Source organism: Bubalus bubalis, chromosome 15 (genome assembly GCF_019923935.1).
Source record: "Bubalus bubalis isolate 160015118507 breed Murrah chromosome 15, NDDB_SH_1, whole genome shotgun sequence".
NCBI classification, from domain to species: domain Eukaryota; kingdom Metazoa; phylum Chordata; class Mammalia; order Artiodactyla; family Bovidae; genus Bubalus; species Bubalus bubalis.
In genome coordinates this window covers 52,796,335-52,815,931 of record NC_059171.1, presented here as the reverse complement: position 1 = coordinate 52,815,931, position 19,597 = coordinate 52,796,335, and the positions used below count along the sequence as shown (strand labels likewise).

The 19,597-nt window shown below is 41.3% G+C and overlaps 1 protein-coding gene across 1 annotated transcript in view; it reads right to left on the bottom strand.

Annotated features, from left to right (window-relative positions):
- LOC102399179 (cytochrome P450 7B1) overlaps positions 1-19,597 on the bottom strand; it is a 168,594-nt gene that overhangs the window by 69,779 nt on the left and 79,218 nt on the right. The window lies entirely within an intron of this gene.

Genomic DNA, 19,597 nt, shown 5'->3' with positions numbered 1-19,597 from the left:
ATATTGTACTCCTTGATGTACTCCTTTCCCAATTTGGAATATACGGCCTTAATGTACTCATTTTCCAATTTGGAACCAGTCAATTGTTCCATGTTCAGTTCTAACTCTTGCTTCTTGACCTGCATACAGGTTTCTCAAGAGGCAAGTAAAGTGGTCTGGTATTCCCGTCTCTTTCAGAATTTTCCACAGTTTGTTGTGATCCACACAGTCAAAGGCTTTAGAGTGGTCACTGAAGCAGAAGTTTTTCTGGAATTCACATTTACTATTTTTATTATTGAATGGAGTTTGTGTGTGTGTGTGTGTGTGTGTGTGTCTATGTGAAGGGGGAGAATTTGGGGGGAAGAAAGTTGAGATTCGCCCAAATCTTAGCCCAAGAGATGTTCTTATCATCCAACAGCTGTAACTCATATCACTTAGGGAGATCTGAGTAGACAACCATTTCAGATGAGACAGGAAGATCTACAGATGCCGTTCAAAAAAATGCAGACTTGAAGGTTCTGTTTCTTAGCACTACAAATTGACTTCTAGTATGAGCATACGAGGCGTTGTTGTTTTGGTTATGACTAAAGACCAAGTGTAGGCAAAGCGACTCAGTGGACATGAATTTGAGCAAACTCCAGGGGATAGTGAAGGACAGGGAAGCCTGGGAAGCCTGGCGTCCTGCAGTCCATTGGGTTCAAAAGAATTGGACAAAAGAATCGGACACAACTTGGTGAGCAAACAAGGCTCAGAGAGGCCCACCTTCAGCTAGCACGCCCTCTTCTGTCTGTTCTCCACTGTTCTTGGATGGCAGGTTTTCCAGTGTTATGTGAGAACTGATGTTAACTTTGCTTAAAAAGATACTCATTCTGTTCAGTTGGGTCTCACAGGGGTCAAATATGAACAGAATAGTTACGTTCAAAGCCAAGGGAGAAAATGAAAAAGTAAATGAAGTACAGTGGCAAGATGACAACCTCCATTTCAGAACTTAGACCTAAGAAAGTCAGACTCCAAGTGTCTCGTTACATCTCAAGAGGCACTGTACCTGCCACACACCAGCTCAAGACCTGGGGGTCTAGACAAAATAAAGCCAAGTGAAGCCATCCCAGATCAGGATACTTGGAATGATGAAGATGATGGGTTTTTTAAAGGTTCAAAAAGTTTCAAGGAGAGATATCATGTCTTGCAATACCAATTCCACCTATTGGGAGGGATTAACTGAGTGAGATAGGACTGTGTTGAGACCTCTTTACTTCTTCTCTTGAGCTGTGATGCAAAAAGTGTGAGTAGAGGCTGATGCTCTGAATACAGAAGGTTCTTTGGAGCATTTTCAAGCAGAGCTCCCAGGCAGTAGAGGTTGACCAGATTAGGGAGTGTGTGAGGAGATAAGAGGTGGTGTTAAAGACTTCATTAACATTCATGCTCTGAGAAACAGACAGAATACTTTGCTCAACCAGCTTAAATAGGATTTTCATGGTATTGGGGCCATGTTTTGGGGGTGAGGTCATAGAAGATGGATTTGAAGAGTTTTGGTTTCTTTTTTTTTTTTTTTTTTCAGCAAAGAAGAGGGGGAAGGGAAAAGCTATGGTAAGTGACACAAAGATAATAACTTTCAGGGTCAAGAATCATAGATTTTGTAGAATTAAAATGGACCACAAAAGTAACTCAATTTCTCATCATTATTTCAATGATGAACTTGATGCCCAAAGAGAAACCCCTTTCATTCAAAGAAATCCCTTTCTTCTGCCATGAGTAGGTACTTTTATTCTGCAGGTAGAGGCTACCCAAGTCTTTGAATAGGTTCTTAACAGGAAGCTATCTCTACTCTACAGCGCTTGCCTAGATCCTAGTTCTCAATGATATTATAGCAAGAGACCATTGATAAATAAAACCCTGGTGTGGTCTTTTGTTATTTATTGTTTTTGTTTTTGCATTTCATGTGCCCCACCTATTAACACTGATTCAAGCTATTACATGATAATAATGCTAATAATGAGCTTCCTAGGTGGCGCAATGGTAGAGAATCCACCTGACAATGCAGGAGACACAAGTTCAATCCCTGGGTCAGAAATATCCCCTGGAGTAGGAAATGACAATCTACTCCAGTATTCTTGCCTGGAAAATTCCAGACAGAGGAGCCTAGTGGGCTACAGTTCCGAGGGGGTGGGAAAGACTCAGACACAACTGCACACACAGGCAAGTAATAATGTCAAGGGTAGGGATTTATAGGCAGTATGGACGGAGGAGCCTGGTGGGCTGCAGTCCATGGGGTCGCGAAGAGTCGGACACGACTGAGCAACTTCACTTTCACTTTTCACTTTCATGCATTGGAGAAGGACATGGCAACCCACTCAGTGTTCTTGCCTGGAGAATCCCAGGGACAAGGGAGCCCGGTGGGCTGCCGTCTGTGGGGTTGCACAGAGTCGGACACGACTGAAACGACTTAGCAGCAGCAGCTCATGCAAAGATATTAGACTTTTTCCTGTGAGCCCAACATTTCTGATGATCCACTATGTGCAGAACATTTTATGCACTGCTATGCAACTCCTCTTCCCTGTAGCTCAAACGGTAAAGAATCTGCCTGTGATGCAGGAGACCAGGGTTCAATCCATGGATTGGGAAGTTCCTATGGAGAAGAGAATGGCAATCCACTCCAATATACTTGCCTGGAGAATTCCATGGACAGAGAAGCATGGAGGGCTACAGTCTGTGGGGTGGCAAAGAGTAGGACACGACTGAGTGACTAACACACAATGCAACTCCTCTCTCCTCCCTGCCTTCCTCCCAACCTTGAAGGTTCAAGTAACTTATCTAGATACCCATTTGCTCTGGTCTCTTGGAGTTTCTCCATCTTTCATGGGCCCTGGTGTCCTACACATCTTATGGGGCTGTACCGTGTTCTGATTTTCCCTCATCTTATGTTTGTTTATATGAATCTACTTGGAAAATACTGTTCTGCATAATGTTCACTCTGTTTTATAATCCTAACCCTTAATCAAACTCCCCCCTCTTGACTTCTTTTCAGGAAGTGGAATGCCTCTGCATTACCCCTGTTTGAACCTGATGTCAGACGGCTTCCTGTCTCTTCCACACTCATGGGTTCCTTTCTGTTACTGACTTTCAATCATGAACAAGATAATAGGTTTAGGCCTGTGGCTGGTGCTTCATTGCTCTGGTCTTGTTCCCCTTGTGCCCGCATGACTGTTGCATGGGCATTATAGCCACTTCCTGGGAGCCCGTGCTAATAATATGTGCTTGTATTTCTGCAATTTTTGCCATTGTAAGTCGGATGTAGAAGCCAAAGCAGAAAGCATAACTCAAACCAGTATTCTGAACAGAATTATGACCTGCAGGTAATTCATGAGTCTATTAATTGTTTGTTCTTTTCTGCTCTGGGTGAGGTATTAGCCACCATTGAGTCTTAAACCATAATAAACGGGCAGACAAGGTGACAGTGGAAACAGGCCCTTGATTAAAAATCCATGCCCTGCAAACCTGCAAATTAGATCATCAGAGGAGATGGGATAGAGTTTCTCAGCAAACACACCACTGCTACAGATCTCTCGGAAAATAAATAGCCACAAGTCTGAAGGATCTGAGACACATAATGTTCGGAAAAGTACAAAAATATGCTTTAAAATGATATCCATCTAAAACCTTAAAAATGGTATACAATACCTGATTCCAAAAAATGCCAGTGTTCTGAGTGTTCTGTCTGCCCCTTCGGAACTGAGCAACGTTTTTAGCACCTTGTTGACAGAGCCAAGAAGTGAATGATCGACACTAATGGGATTTTTAATCTTCAACCTAATTAACTTTGTTAAAATTAAGGCTTACTAGGAAGAATCAGCACAAAGAAATTAATTAAAGTAATGGAATTTTTGCCGGATTTAACAGCTGAGTACTGACTCTAGCTATAATGCACACAGAGACGGATATTTTAAATTCAGTTCCACTTTTCTCTTGTATGCTCCAGTGTTTCCCTTTTCCAGAAGCACCTACATTCCCAGAGCTGAGTGTGTCCACCTGTCCCTGGCATGGACCAAGCTATACCAGAGGGGATATTTCCCTATGTATCCACCACCTTGTTGGTCCAGTTTACCTGGAGCCTGGCAAAGGTCTGGCATATGGCAAGTATGTGACATACACATGCATTAATGAGTAAGTCATTATAACTTTAAAAAATTGATATCATTGATACTCCAGCTTACTTTCCTCACCTTGTGGTTATTATGTGAAAAGAAACAAAAGTAAAGTGAATTGGGCATTTTCTTGTGCATAGCTTGCAGAAACTAAGCAAGCTGATGTTTACGACATTATGTATTACGCAGAAGAATATTTTCTAAATTTTTCTTTTTTCTTTCATTCATTTATTTATTGAAGTAGAATTGATTTACAATAAGTTAATTTCAGGTGTGGGCTTCCCTGGAGGCCCAGTGGTAAAGAATCCACCTGCCAATGCAGGAGGCACGGGTTCCATCCCTGGGTCAGGAAGATAAAAATCCCATGGACAGAGGAGCGTGGCAGACTATGGTCCATGGGGATTGCAAAAGAGTCAGACACAACTTAGGGACTAAACAACAACAACAGTTTCAGGGGTACAGCAAAGTGATTCAGCTGTTCAGATAGGCCTGGGCCCACAGGTGGGGGCAGGTGGTCAGGTGCAGGGGCAGCTCAAGGGCAGAGAGGTGGGATGGGTCCACCCGGGGCAGAGACAATAAGAAGGACGCTGTGCGGAGAACTGAAATACAAGGATGAAACTACTAAGCGTCAGCCTACTCTTTAGCTATCACCAGCCACCAGCAACTCTAAATGATGTTCATGACAACATACTCCTCACTCTAAAAACCTTTTGTTGACCTTAAATTCTAAGCAGGCGTTGGGCCTATTCAAGTTAGTGAATTTCTCTTACATTTCCCTTCGTGAACATGGTCTACTACCTGAAAGTTGTCGGGAGAACTACCAGTTATACAATCTTCCCTCCTGACCCACCCAGACTCAGCACTATGCTTTTACTTCAAGAGTAAATGCTTCACTGTGCAAAATAATATAAACTCATTTTGAAAGTAATTCACCTCTCCTAACCCGGTGGTTCTATATAGTTCTGTGTTTCCACAGTGGATTCTAAATAAATAGGATAGCACAGTGGTTACAATGGTGAAGAAACAGATCCAGCGTTACAATTCTGTCATTCTATGGATGCCCTGGAATTTTTATTTGCGCTCAAAAATTTAAATGATGAAACGGTACAAATTGCAAGGTATGATATTTTTATTTGGTAAATGCAAGTTTTAGCTTATACTTATGAAGGATCATTCCATAACTTGTTCAGTCCTGTCTGACTCTTTGTGACCTCATGGACTGCAGCACACCAGGCTTCCCTGTCCTTCACCATCTCCTGGAGTTTGTTCAAATTCATGTCAATTGAGTCAGAGATGCCATCTAACCATCTCATCCTCTGTCACCCCCCTTCTCCTCTTGCCCACAATTTTTCCCAGCATCAGGGTCTCAAGGTCACCCACAGGATTACATACACAGGTCCTGCCTAAGGGTGGACACATTTTTCCTACAGAGATTTACCAAAATATTACTTTTGTACACAGCTCCGAGGCCAACCCTCAGAGGTCTGTGCCATCTTGTATTCTTCTAAGTCATGGGGGAATACAGGCAGATCTCTAATGTGACCCAATGACTCATCCTATAAAGGCTAAACTGGAGGCTCCTTAGAGAAAGACAAATACCATATGATATCGCTTATATGTGGAATATTATAAAAGGGTCCCTTGGACTAAAAGAAGATCCAACCAGTCAATCCAACCCTGAATATTCATTGGAAGGACTGATGCTGAAACTGAAGCTCCAAAACTTTGGCCACCTGATCCGAAGAGCTGACTCGCTGGAAAAGACCCTGATGCTGGGAAAGACTGAAGGCAAAAGGAGTAGAGGGTAACAGAGGATGAGATGGTTAGATAGCATCATTGACTCAATGCACATGAATCTGAGCAAACTTGGGGGAGATAGTGAAGGACAGGGGAGCCCGGGTGTGTGCAGTCCATAGGGTCTCAGAGAGTTGGACATGACTTATCGACTTGACACAACAAAGCATACGAGTGAAATTATATACAAACAGAAATAAACCCACATATATAGAAAACAAACTTGTGGTTACCAAAGGGGAAAGGGGGGATAAATTAGGAGTCTGGGATTAATACATGCACACTACCATACATAAAATAGATAATCAACAAGGACCTACTGCATAGTACAAGGAGCTCAATATTTTGTAATAACCTATAAGGGAAAAGAATCAAAAAAAGATATATATATATATATATATACACACATATACTGAATATACATATATAACGGGATCACTTTGCCGTACATCTAAAACTAACATAACATTGTAAATCAACTATATTTCAATTTAAAAAGGAGATGCATTGAAAAAATCCTGGGGAGTCCTTGAGGGCAGAGACTGTGTTTCGTTTCTCAAGTCCCAGTCCAAGCACAGTGCATGGGACAGCTCTGATGTTTTGGTGTCAATAGAATAAATAAGCAAGGGAATATAGACTTCAAATAAAACAAAGGCCTTCTACCATGATAATTTATATTTTTCTTAAAACTGTATCCAAATAGTCTATTGTTTGTGTTCAGATTTATACGTATTCTTTTCTCACGCTTTCTTTGGTAAATGTCGATAGGTGCCTACCCTTTGGGGGCACTATTTTCAGCCCTGGAAATGTAATAATTGACAAGCACAATGTTTAGTCTCATGAGTTCAGTGCTTCTTGATTACAGATTCCCATGATATAACATCTTGTGCATGACACACCCCCATGTACCTGCTAGCCACTCAGGAAATGTGGACTACATGGAATTTTCCCTGAATCTCACTGAGTGACCTGGATTTTACATAGTCTGAGACCATCCAATGCAAAACCTTGGAAGAACCTCTTCAGAGATTTATGGTTGGATTGCAATTTTGTCCTCCTAATTACAAGGGGCAGTCACATTGGGTTTGGACTTGGGGCTTGTACTCTCATTAAATTTACCACCTGGCATGTTGTGGACCCTCAATAAATATTTATTAAATGAATTAATCATACAATATCCACAATGTCTCATTTGTGATCTATTAATAATATATAAATTTCTCAGGAATAGTCTCGGCTGCAACCGGATTTCTCTTGCACTCTTAATTCAGTCTTAAATGGTTGTGCACTCCCGTTTTCTTTCAGTAGTTCACTGCATTGAAGCACTGCTTTCTACACCCTCCCCAGCCTGTGATTTAAATATGCTTGCAGAAATTCCTATTAATTCCATTCCAAGTATTTGCACAGAACTGATCCACCATCACCGTCTGCTAATGATGCATCTGTCATTTTATTGACACCCCTAAACAGCTTTATTCTCTTTTCTAATTAAGAGACAAAACTGGTATTGTCAGCTGATGAACCGACATTTGGGGGCTTTTGTTCTAATGTAAAAGGCAGCACATTATGCTGCGAAAACAAAAACTCTGAAATGTTAACAGAAAAGCCCACTAGACAAAATATATTTACATGTAAGATTGGAATTAAGATGGTTTAGAAGCCTAATACTCATACAATATTTTGAGTTTCAGGGGGTAAAAAAAGACACACTCATGGCAAAATAGATTCAAAACAAAAAGTGATGCTTCTTGCCCTAACTGGTCATTAATATTCAGAACAAAGCAGTCTCGTGCTCACTGGACAATCAAACATCTTAAGAAAAAAGCAAAACCTTTTCAAGCTGACCAACATAATATGCTTCAATATAACTTGTCATAAAAAATAACAATACCATGCAAACAACAGCTAAGTAAGAACTTGAAGTTCTTACCAAAGACCCATAGAAAGGAGGTAAATAGCACATTTTGAAGGGCTAAAAAAGCAATGATTTCCTCATGACTATATTAGACAATTGCCAGAGAAATGATAATTACATACAAGTACAGAACTAACTGCTCACCAGAACATTCTCAAGCAACTGAGGAGGACAAGCCATAAAAGCATAAAAGCTCTATCACCATCGCATTAAAAACCTAATCTAAAATCATCGCATGTCAGAAAATTAAGGATTCATCAAAATATTCCCAAAGGTTATGTGACGGAAAGAATACATAAAGAGGAGTCACAGCCCTGGATTTCTTCACGGAGAAATGCATCGTAGGATCTACATTTTAAAATAAACTCAATATAAAACCTGGTCTTGCCAAATGAGATCATTGTTATAAAGCAGTCAGCTAGGATGTCGGCTCACAGAAAGCGTCTGATAACATTAGCCGCTCTTATGATTGTTATTATTATTGTGATGTCAGAATCAGTTCCCTTAATGCCTTTCATGGTTCCCTCCCAAGGTTTAAAGGACCCCTAGAAGGACTGCTTGTGGCTAAGCCATAATTCTAGCTAATTCTGTTTCTAACACTCCTTTCTGGATATTTTTATTCTGCTTTGGTGCACTAATTCCAAGCTCCTGTCTTCTACCTAAATTCCCTCTCTCTGCCTAAATGCTTAGGGCTGAGGCTCTAATCTGTATGTCTTGCCTTTATGGCTTATTTCACCCTGACTTTGCCCTTGTCTCACTCTCTGTATCTGAGACTAAGAACAAAACCTCCCACACATATAGCCCAGGGCTAGGCTCCAATGCCTGCTTGTTGAGGAGCAGAGTTGGGGATTCGATGAGTGAATTTCATTTCACTAGAAAAGGTTTTGAGTCCACCAACTGCACTGCCTTAAGCCCTATGAAAGACTTAGACCTCATAGGGTTCTTGGGGATCACTAGTCCAGCACGATTTGTTTAGCATCAACACTTTTCCCCTAGAAAAGTTATTAGAACAAAAGAAAGTACCTATCCTGTTCCCCCCAGGAAAACTCCTTGTGACAACAAATCCAATTTATTAGTTACAAATAAAGTGCTGGCTCATTTGCTGTGATTCAGTGGACACCCATGGCATCCAGGAACCATTGCTCCCACCATCCTCACCAAGTGCTGTATGACCCAATCTTGGGTCTAACAAAAACAGTAGATTGGTCCAGGGTGGGCCTCTCACCTGCAAGGAGTCAAGGAGCCAAGATGAGCCAAGATGAGCTTTTCAACCAAGAGGTGGGGTAATGTGGTGATGTGCAGAGCTGAGCAAAACAAGGTATACCATCAGTATGTGGCCACATGACAATTACTGGAGATGATTACTGCATCCATAGAGAAATAAAGAGGAAAATACCTTGAGACAGAGAATATACACTGACAGCCAAATCTGTGTGCAAAGACTACAGTGTTTCATATATGATGAAATCTGTATGGACCTTTCATATGCAAAGAAACCAGAAATCAGAACTCTGATAGAGCTTAAGGAAACTGGTTTTGTTAAACAGTAATGCCGTATATCCAAGACCATCATGTGTGTTTGTGTGTGTGTGTGCATGCATCTATCTATTTATCTATTGAGGAGTCGGAGAGAGAGATATAAGGAGACTGGGGTGACAGTTTCTGAAAAGCAGGACAGGCAACTGGGCAAGAGAATCTGGAAAATGTATTTGGTTGCACACCTATGACAGTCCTTGTGTGTTTTGAGCTTCAAGGGGGCAGAAAAGGTAGAATTGATGATTAATAGACCTGTAAAACTTTCATAACCTTCTGGCTGAAATTCAACTTATTAAGATAATCCAACTAGAATGCCCATTTTTTCCCACATTCATTCATGCCTCCAACAGTTAGGTTGAAGGAGGAAGGGTTGACCAAAATCAGTTTCTTCTACGCTAGACCTTACTGACTTCTTGTGGAAGTGGACAGGGATTTCTATCATCACTGCTTCCCTGGCCAGTGATCAGGGCTGATGGACAGGAAACAATGAGGAAACCCTTTGTTAAAGGAAGACGTCAGCCTTCACACTTCCCTGTAAGCAAATCTATTAGCTTTGACCTCCACTGGTGGCGACTCCCCAAGACCCACAGTCCACCAAGCAGGAGTCCTTTCCTAGGATATGTGTTATGTCGATAGACGAAAAAAATCTTTAAACATATTTTCTTGCTTTTGAAAATATTTTTGTTGCTATCAGTTACATACAATTCTTAAAAAAAGAAAAAAGAAAACATTTTTGGGTCAAAGGCTCAGTGAATGCTAGCAGAGATGCTCATTCTTTTTTATGGCAATTGTCATGTGTTTTTCAACTTTTTTTTCTTGCTTACTAATTTATAATTCTATTTTTTTTTATTTTTAAAGGGAACCAAAAACTTTTCCCCTTATTTTAAGTATAGTAGATTTTATATTTATGCTTAATGGAGGATAAGAAAACCAGCTCTTTTCCTGTCCTCATTTTGTGGGAAACCTCCCACTTTTTCTTTCATCACATCTTCATTTTTCTCTCATATGTTGTACATGCTTATTTTAGTTTGTCTCACCAGTTGAGTGTTCCTTTTAAACACTCAACAGTCTTTCTTTCCTGATAGGTTCCTTTCGGCTGTTCCCAGATGGCTCAGTGGTAAAGAATTCACCTGTCAAGGCAAGAGATGAGGGTTTGATCCCTGGGTTGGGAAGATCCGCTGGAGAAGGAAATGGCAACCCACTCCAGTATTCTCGCCTGGAGAATTCAATGGACAGAGGAGCCTGGTGGGCTATATAGTCCATGGGGGGTCACAAAAGGGTTGGACGCGACTCAGGGACTACGCAACAATGACTAGGTATGAGGGCAGGCAGGAGTGGGGAGTAGCTTACGAGCTATTTGCTGGTGGCGGGGTAATGAAAATGTTCCAGAATCAGACAGTGGCGATGGCTGCACAGTCTTGTGAATATAATGAAAACTGATAAAACAGTACACTTTTCAAAGGTGTATTTTATGGTGTGCAAATTATATCTCAAAAAAATAAATGCATCCCCTCACAGATTCGATAGCATCTAAAAGTATGCGGCACATAATAGATGTTCAAGAAACATAAATTTTTCTTTAAAAAAGTACTCCTTGGCCAGTTCAAAGTTTCTTCAAGTATTTTCCACGTGCATGTTTTCACTCTGGATAGCTGGGAAACAGCTCCACCTGCTTTCAACATTGTGGAAGGAGTAACAAATAATCAAAGCCTCACTCTGTTCCTTGCGGGCTTTTCCCTGGATAAAATCTCTCTCACATTCCAGTGGATTTACCCTAGGTTGTCCACAAGAGTCTCTTCAGCACGAGCTCACTGAAGCTGCTGGTACAGGGGATGAGACAGGACACCCTGGAGGTCACGGTGCCCTTCCCAGCCACCTCCTGGGCTTGCAGAGCTCCCTCATCAAGCATCACAATGCAGACAAGTGCATTTAGAACCAAATAATTATACTCAATCGTCCTTCCTATGCTCTCAGCTCCTATCGTCAGCATAAAACTCATTTCCCAACTCAGTGACAGCCATGGTGATAACACAGAGGTTTGCCCATATAATCCCAAATTCAAGCTGGGTCACAGTACCTGTGACAGTGTCCTGGTGGCTTCTGATAGAGCATTCCTGTTCTCCCCCATCGCCTCGCCAAGCAAAGCTTTAGAGGCGGGGACTGTCGTGGCTACAGTTAATATGTGTAAAGCCTTGAAAACTAGCTTTGTTTGTGATGCTTTTCCGTTTTTCAGGACCTTTCTTTCCTCCCTACTTTATTTTTTTTTTTTTTTAATTCACTCACTTATTTAGCAATATATATTGATGATATATAGACTACATGTCAGACATAACACTGGATGTTGATAAACTGAATGAAAAAGACACACCTATGACCCCTGAATATTCACTGGAAAAACTGATGCTGAAGCTGAAGCTCCAATACTTTGCCACCTGATGCGAAGAGATGTCTCACTGGAAAAAACCCTGATGCTGGGAAAGATTGAGGGCAAAAGGAGAAGGGGACGACAGAGGATGAGATGGTTGGATGGCATCATGGACTCAATGGACACGAATTTGAGTAAACTCCTCGAGATAGTGAAGGACAGGGAAGCCTGGCATGCCGCACAGAGTCGGACACAACTTAGTGACTGTACAACAACAATAATGACATCTGAGCAGTTTATACTTCATTTAAAAATGCACCCCTCCCAGGAAGCTCTCAGGAGTCCAACTTTTGCTGAAGTGAAAGTTTCTGGGGTTCTGGTTTTCTAGACACTGGGTGCTAAAAAGCTGTTGATTTAAAAATAGATTTTGTGATGTATGTCATTAAGTTTAAGTAGTCTTTCATTTCTTTCCTAGTATTAACTTGGTTTTATAAAATAGCTGTATAAACATTTTTACCTTTAAAAATACTTCAGTTCAGTTCAGTCGCTCAGTCGTGTCCAACTCTTTGCGATTCCATGAATCGCAGCAGGCCAGGCCTCCCTGTCCATCACCAACTCCTGGAGTTCACCCAAACTCATGTCCATCGAGTCGGTGATGCCATCCAGCCATCTCATCCTCTGTCGTACCCTTCTCCTCCCGCCTTCAATCTTTCCCAGCATCAGGGTCTTTTCCAGTGAGTCAACTCTTCGCATGAGATGGCCAAAGTATTGGAGTATTTATCTCCAAATATATTACATACTTTTTCAGATAAAGTTTTTAACATATATATGAACATCAAACTTGAAAACATAAATTTCGTAAAATATAAAAAAAAATCTAGTTACAATGTCCCCAGTACTTATCATTTAAAGAAATAATGAAGTAAACATATAAATTCAAAATACTCATAACTGAATGGTAAATTCAATTTTATTTTTAGGTTTTTCTTAGACATGTGAATAATTGCATTCCTTCCTAATGCACCCACGTGTTGCCCCCACTTCCTTGACAGGAACCACTAGGATCTCTACCTTCTAAACTGACACCAGCAGACATATATCCAGAGAGGTTATTGTCCCTCAAATAAAAAGCATAATACTTTCCCTATTATTTATTAATTAAATCAGTCCGCATTGAAATATCCGTTGTCTCTACCGATTATACACAACCCCAATCTGGCTAAGCATCTACCAAAAAAATTATCTGATTCTGGGTTTCAAAAAAGCATCTTCACTCGAAAATGCCTCAAATAAACTACAGCTGTGTACTTACTACATTGAAATATATCTTCCCTTCATAAATAAGGAGAAATGTATGCTGATGTAATACTCTTTTTTTTTACTCTTTTTTAATACTTTTTTCCCCAAAACTCTAAAAGGATGTCCCAACACTACATATTCTTGAAAATAAAACCAACTGTTTGACACCATCCAGTTTTCCATGTTCACGATGGCTAGCGCTAGTGCTAAGTTGCTTTCAGTCGTGTCTGACTCTTTGCAAGTCCATCAGGACTGTAGCCGCCAGGCTCCTCCGTCCATGGGATTCTCCAGGCAATAATACTGGAGTGGGTTGCTGTTTCCTTCTCCAGGGGACCTTTCCGACCCAGGGACTGAACTGCCTCTCTCGTGTCTGCTGCATTGGCACGCGGGTTCTTGACCACTAGTACCACAAAACGTTCTATTTCAAAAATCATGCACTAATCCAGATGTTGCATAGGGGGGTGGGGCGGAGATAAGAGAGTTACTCCTAGTCCCAGCCTTCTTTGAATTCAAGAAATTCTAAGGCCCTTGTCATCAGTAATCCCATTTTTCTGCTTAGAAAATACTGGTTAAAGACACACACATACCCCCACCCCCCCAAGAATTATTCTTTCCCAAATTTGAAGGAGTAAGACACATTTTCAATAACATATACATGCAGAGCTGTGGTTGAAGAAATATTTGAGACTTGCTCTATTCAAAAAAAGAATGGAGAAAATACATTTTGGAAATTGAAGAGAATGTCCGAGGCTGCCTTCTGCTTCTCCTGTAGCTGGAACTATTCTTCCTGTTCGTTCCACTGTGGGTTGTGGATGCAAATATCCCCAGGCATTCACTTTCTGCCAGGACGTTTTTGTGGTTTAAACATGCACATAAGCAATTAGTTTTATGCCTTCCAGTAAGAAATGGAACTGAATTCTCATGGTATGAAGGGCTCACACATGTGCCACTTTTGCATGGAACCCACCACTCCATCCCCCCTCCTGGTTTTATGAACAATTCAGTGCTTTGAGATGGAGTGGTTCCCGGGATAATCGCTGTTTGGGGTGGGGGATGGAGGCAACTTAACAACAGTAGTGAGAAGAGTCATATCAACAGCTTAGGTATTATTTAAACATTCTACAGCAACATCAATAGCTTTATGTTTTTGTTGTTTAGTTGCCAAGTCATGTCCAATTCTTTGCAACCCCATGGACTGCAGCACACCAGGCTCCTCTGTCGCCCACTATCTCCCAGAGTTTGCTCAGATTCATGTCCATTAAGTCAGTGATGCTAACTATCTCACCCTCTGTCACCCCTTTCTCCTTTTGCTTTCAACCTTTCCCAGCATCAGGGGTCTTTTCCAATGAGTCGGCTCTTCGAATCAGGTGGCCAAACTATTGATTGGAGCTTCAGCTTCAGTAACAACATCCAAACCTAAATTGACATAAACATTTCTCAAGGTTGTAGTCTTTACCAAAACGTATCAATTTCCTCATATATCAAAGCAAATGCCTCTATTAACTAGGGGATAGAGTTTAGGGACTGTTGGCTTGGTGACCGCAGAAGAAAATGACATCAGCTTTCCCTAAAGCTCTAAAATAAAGAACAGAGAAGCCAACGGAATATTCACCTCCTCCTATTCTCACCTCTCTCCACTGTCAAAGGCTCCAGAAGACCAGGAAAGCAGGAGACCCACTGTCACATGCATCCAACGCCAATACAATACAAGTTTATGGTTGTTATGCCAGCGGGGGTGGAGGACGCTGCTAGTCCAAGTTGGCCTCCAGGTCCTTTCCACATCTACATGCAACAGGCTAGTTTCTGCTAGCCTCTGACTCTCAAGTGCAGAAACAACATGTGCATACAAAGGAACACCTTCAGTGAAATGATAATAGCACAAAAAGTACCTTCCACCTCCATGTAGCCTGAGGAACTAACAAGTCTGTGTATGGCACCGCAGCCTAGGGATCATCAGAGAATCAAGACTCAACAGGTCCTTATTCCTCCCCCAACCCCGCCTCTTCCACCTGCAGAGGAGGTAAGCCATGGTTGTAGAAATCCTGCTTCATAACTGTTAGATCAGGACTCCTCAGTACCGACCACGCTTATCACAGAATTTCTGGGAACATCCCCCAGGGCTGTACTTCCTGACAAAGGTGTTTATACTGCAAGGCGCAGTGTCCATATTTAGATTCTGTCTCGAAGGGCTGAAACTAATCAGCACTAAACACGTGTACTCTGTGGGCAAAACATTATTAGAAAAGAAACTCACAGATGCAGAAAGGAGCAAGCCTCATGGAAATGAATACACAATACACTGACAATTGGTGCCTGCTCACGACAGCCCCAGGACTATCCACCTTCCATGGCTCCTGATTCTGTTTCATGAAAAACAGATCCCACTGGAAAACCAATGGGATCTCAAGTTACCCCAATGTCCTGATTAGGACATGTTGATTTTTGTCTCTTTGAAAAGGTCTATCTCCAGCAAGAAGCAGGCCCTGGAGCACAGGAATGGAGCTGGAACCTCTCTCTGGGCTGCCAGCTGCTAGCTCTGTCTGTAACAACAACAGAAACTGGCCAGAGACATTTCGAAGAATGTCTCTGAGGAGCTCAGAGAGAAAGCAGAAGCCTCATCACAGCGGACGGAATGACTCACAGTTGTAGCTGCGGCAAAGTAAACGTAAACTCAAGCTGGTTTTATACAACTTCCTCTATCAAGCTGCATATACCTTCAAAGCCCATAGACGAGAAGTTTGCTGAAGCCATTCCTTACATTGTAACCATCTGTGATTCTCAGGAGCAGGGACCCAGGTTATTTTTTCATTGCCTCTGTCTACATAGCACAAAGTATTGACTCTGGTTTCTAACAGGTGCTCAATAAATATTTGACTGGATAGACAGATGAGTCAATGAATGAAGTGAAAATGTTAGTTGCTCAGCTGTGTCCAACTCTGCAACCCCATGGACTGTAGCTCACCAGGCGCCTCTGTCCACGGAATTCTCCAGGCAAGAATACTAGAGTAGGTTGCCATTTTCTACTCAAGGGGATCTTGAGTTGCCATTTCCTACTCAAAGATCTTCCCAACCCAGGGATCAGACTCGAGTCTCTTGCATCATGGGCGTATTTTTTACTGTCTGAGCCACCAGGTAGAAAGGACCATAAAATATACATGGAATGAGTTAACAAGGAACTTAAAATGTGTATTTCAGGAGAGTTCAAGAAAATAAATGTTTGATTAAGGAAAACAAAGAATAAGAGGGAGGGGATATGTGTATTCATAGAACTGATTCACACTGTTGTACAGCAGAAACTAACAAACACAACATTGCAAAGCAATTATAGTCCAATAGAAAAGGAAGAATAATGCCACACACATATACATATATGTATATGTATGTATACATACGCACACACACACACACACACACATTTGCATGTGGATAACATGCCTAATGGCCACCAAAGCCAACTGCCTAATTAACTTGGTCCTCCTAGGAATCTTATGAGGAAGACAAAAATGTACTAATAGTCTTCCCATGTTAAGAAGAGAAAACTGAGGTCTAAAGTGATTTGCTTAAGGCCAGATGGCTAGTAAATAGTGACACGATGATAACTGAGTCTCTTGATCCCCAGTCCAGCATATTTGTTTAGTTAATCTATCCTCAATATGCGTTGAGGCTTGGGAGACAAAATTTTTCTTAGTCTTCTGTCAAAAGGGCAACTAAAAAGAAAGAGAGAAATAAGGCAATGTGGTCAAGTCTATTATTTTACTAGGCTCTCCAGATTCCTTACCTATTGAATATTTCATGAACATGAAGACTTCCTTTAATTGCTTCACTCCTGCCCCAAATTCAAAGACAAAAATAACTTAATTTCGAACTCTTTATAGTGAAAGGTGATTAGAAAATATCATTTGCAACAAACTTTTAATTATATGCTCAGGGTCAAACATTTGAAACCTTATTTTCATTAAACTGGCACTGCCATCAACTCTTCTTTTTAATTTTTTAATACAGCTCCTTTTCTATTTACCGCAACCTTACATTGGGCTTCCCTGGTGGCTCAGACCGTAAAGAAACTGCCTGCAGTTTAGGAGACCATGGTTCAATCCCTGGGTTGGGAAGAGCCCCTGGGGAAAGGAATGGCAACCCACTCCAGTATTCTTGCCTGGAGAATCCCATGGACAGAGGTGCCGGGTGGGCTACAATCCAGAGGGTCACAAAGAGTCAGACATGACTGAGCCAATAACACACATATTCAGCTCAGAAGCAAAACCTTCCAGCTCCTCCCTTGCTCTGGATAAGGGCAAATACGTGTGTTCTGTTAAAGCTGCTGTTCTCTGCTACTCTGAAAGACAAGGTTACCTGTTCTCTGACTGGATCACCAGGAAGCTGTGAAAAAACGAAGATGCTACTAGGCCTAACACTGTCCATTCTGGTCCACAATGAGATTCAGAACATGAGGGACATTGTTTAGAAACTCTTACAGCAATTTCAGAGGAGTTTTATGTCCAATGAATGTAATAAGAAAAAAATTAGATAGTATTTCCAATGCTTATTTCATTTGTCTAGTCGTTTATTTTTATCGTACTTGACAGAAGTATTGATTCACAACCAATTGGAAGAGGAATAAAAGAATGGGTCTATCACCACAGAGACTTTGAGAAACACTGTGCTGGTCAAGTATGCCAGGGCTTCTGAATCGGGTTTTGTTTGAGAGGAAAAGAATGATTTCCTAAAATAGCAAAGAAAACTCTATCTGAAGATGAGAACCAATCATCTGAAGATGAGAACTAACCAACTGGTAAGGTAAATATCAACACATATCTGTAATAATCACTTGTATTGTCAATAACCCCTAGTATGGTGATCCTCTGACTTCTGCATACATGAGTGTGTGCGCGCTCAGTCACATCCGACTCTGCGACCCTATGGACAGTAGCCCACCAGGCGCCTCTATCCATGGGATTCTACTCTCTAGGCAATACTGGAGCGGGTTGCTGTGCCCTCCTGCAGGGGATCTTCCTGGACCAGAGATCGAACCTGCATCTCTGGCGTCTCCTGCATTGCAGGCAGATTCTTTACCCACGAAGCCACCTGGGAAGCTCATGTGTAAGAAGCGAATAATCCAGGAATAAATTACATCAAACGTCACTAATGGGTAAGGTGAGCTATTTCAGCAAAAGCTAAGGGGCCCTGTCGAAAACCTGAAGTTTTAAAAATCTGAACTCTGCTGGCTAAAACCAGCTGTGCTGAGTAGGGAACGTGGCCCTCGCTCTCCCTCTGCTTTCTGGGGCCGAATGGAGTGAGCAGGTGGTTTCGGCTCAGTTCCTCATTTATAAACCGGCTCTGCGAAAACACACAGAGCCACTTGTTTGGTGGTCTCAGAAGAGGAGCGGAGGACTGACCGGACATGAGACGCAATTACCCTCTCGCCCTCCAAAGAAGTCCCCGCAGGTTAGGGAAGATGGATATCAGTAGGTCAGCATGAAAAACGCCAGCACAGCTGCTCCTTGTGTGGAGAGAGGAAAGGAATCTCCGTTCTTAGAAGGAAGCCTGTGAAGTTATCACCTTTTGAAAGTTGCACTTGTTTTTTTTCCCAAGAACAAAATAACATATGGTGAAAACTTCCATGGTGGGGGCGGTGAGGGAAGCAAAATAATGGACCTGGTAAAATTAAGTTTATTTTGTATTGTCATGATTTTTGTATGACATCGTGCATGTATACGTTTTGTGGGGAGACAATGGATGTATGATCAATGCTCTAATACAGCCTGTTTGCTGTTCTGGGTTTCTTGGGAGCTCGTGACAAGGCAGACTCCCTCTAGTGGCCAAAATAATATAGCAATATGTAAATCCTCTGGTTTGATGACAAAAACGGTTTGTCTCTTGCATTTTCGAGAGAAGATAATTTTTTGTACTATTTTTTCAAATGAAGTTGTTGTATATAAATCTAAGAAAATGTGAAATGAATATCTTATTCTTAAAGTATTGAAGTGTATATGATAAATGTTATATATAGCTTATAGTTCTTATAGTTTATCAGACACAAATTCATCCTCCTGCGTTTATAATATTAAATGTTCAGAACAAAGAAGACTCATTATCAAATTTATTAATAAAGCCATGATTATTGTTTACCACTACCAGGGCTTAGCATCTTGGTGACTGAATTTCCACAGATACTTTTCCAAAACAGATATCATTAAATGAAATCATGATAATCTGATGCCTTAAATGAGGGCTTTGTTTTACATGAAAAATGTGTGCCCTTTAAAGTGAAATTACAGATTCCTAAAACATTAGAATTGAAATGTATGGTTAGAGGAGATAATAGAGGTGGAAATGCTATATTGCAAGGCAAAAAATTGGATATAAATGATTATTTTTGCCATCTAATCCTGAGACTTTGCTTTACAGGTGAAATATAAAAACCTGGGAGCCAGAGAGCTCAAATGACTTGCTGTTGGATCACTGAACTAGTGAAACAGAAGAGGGAGCTGGCATCTGGGTATCACAACTCTGTTTTGACTACATACGACTGAGGAGAAAGAATCTTGGTTTTATTAGCATCCTCCCCTT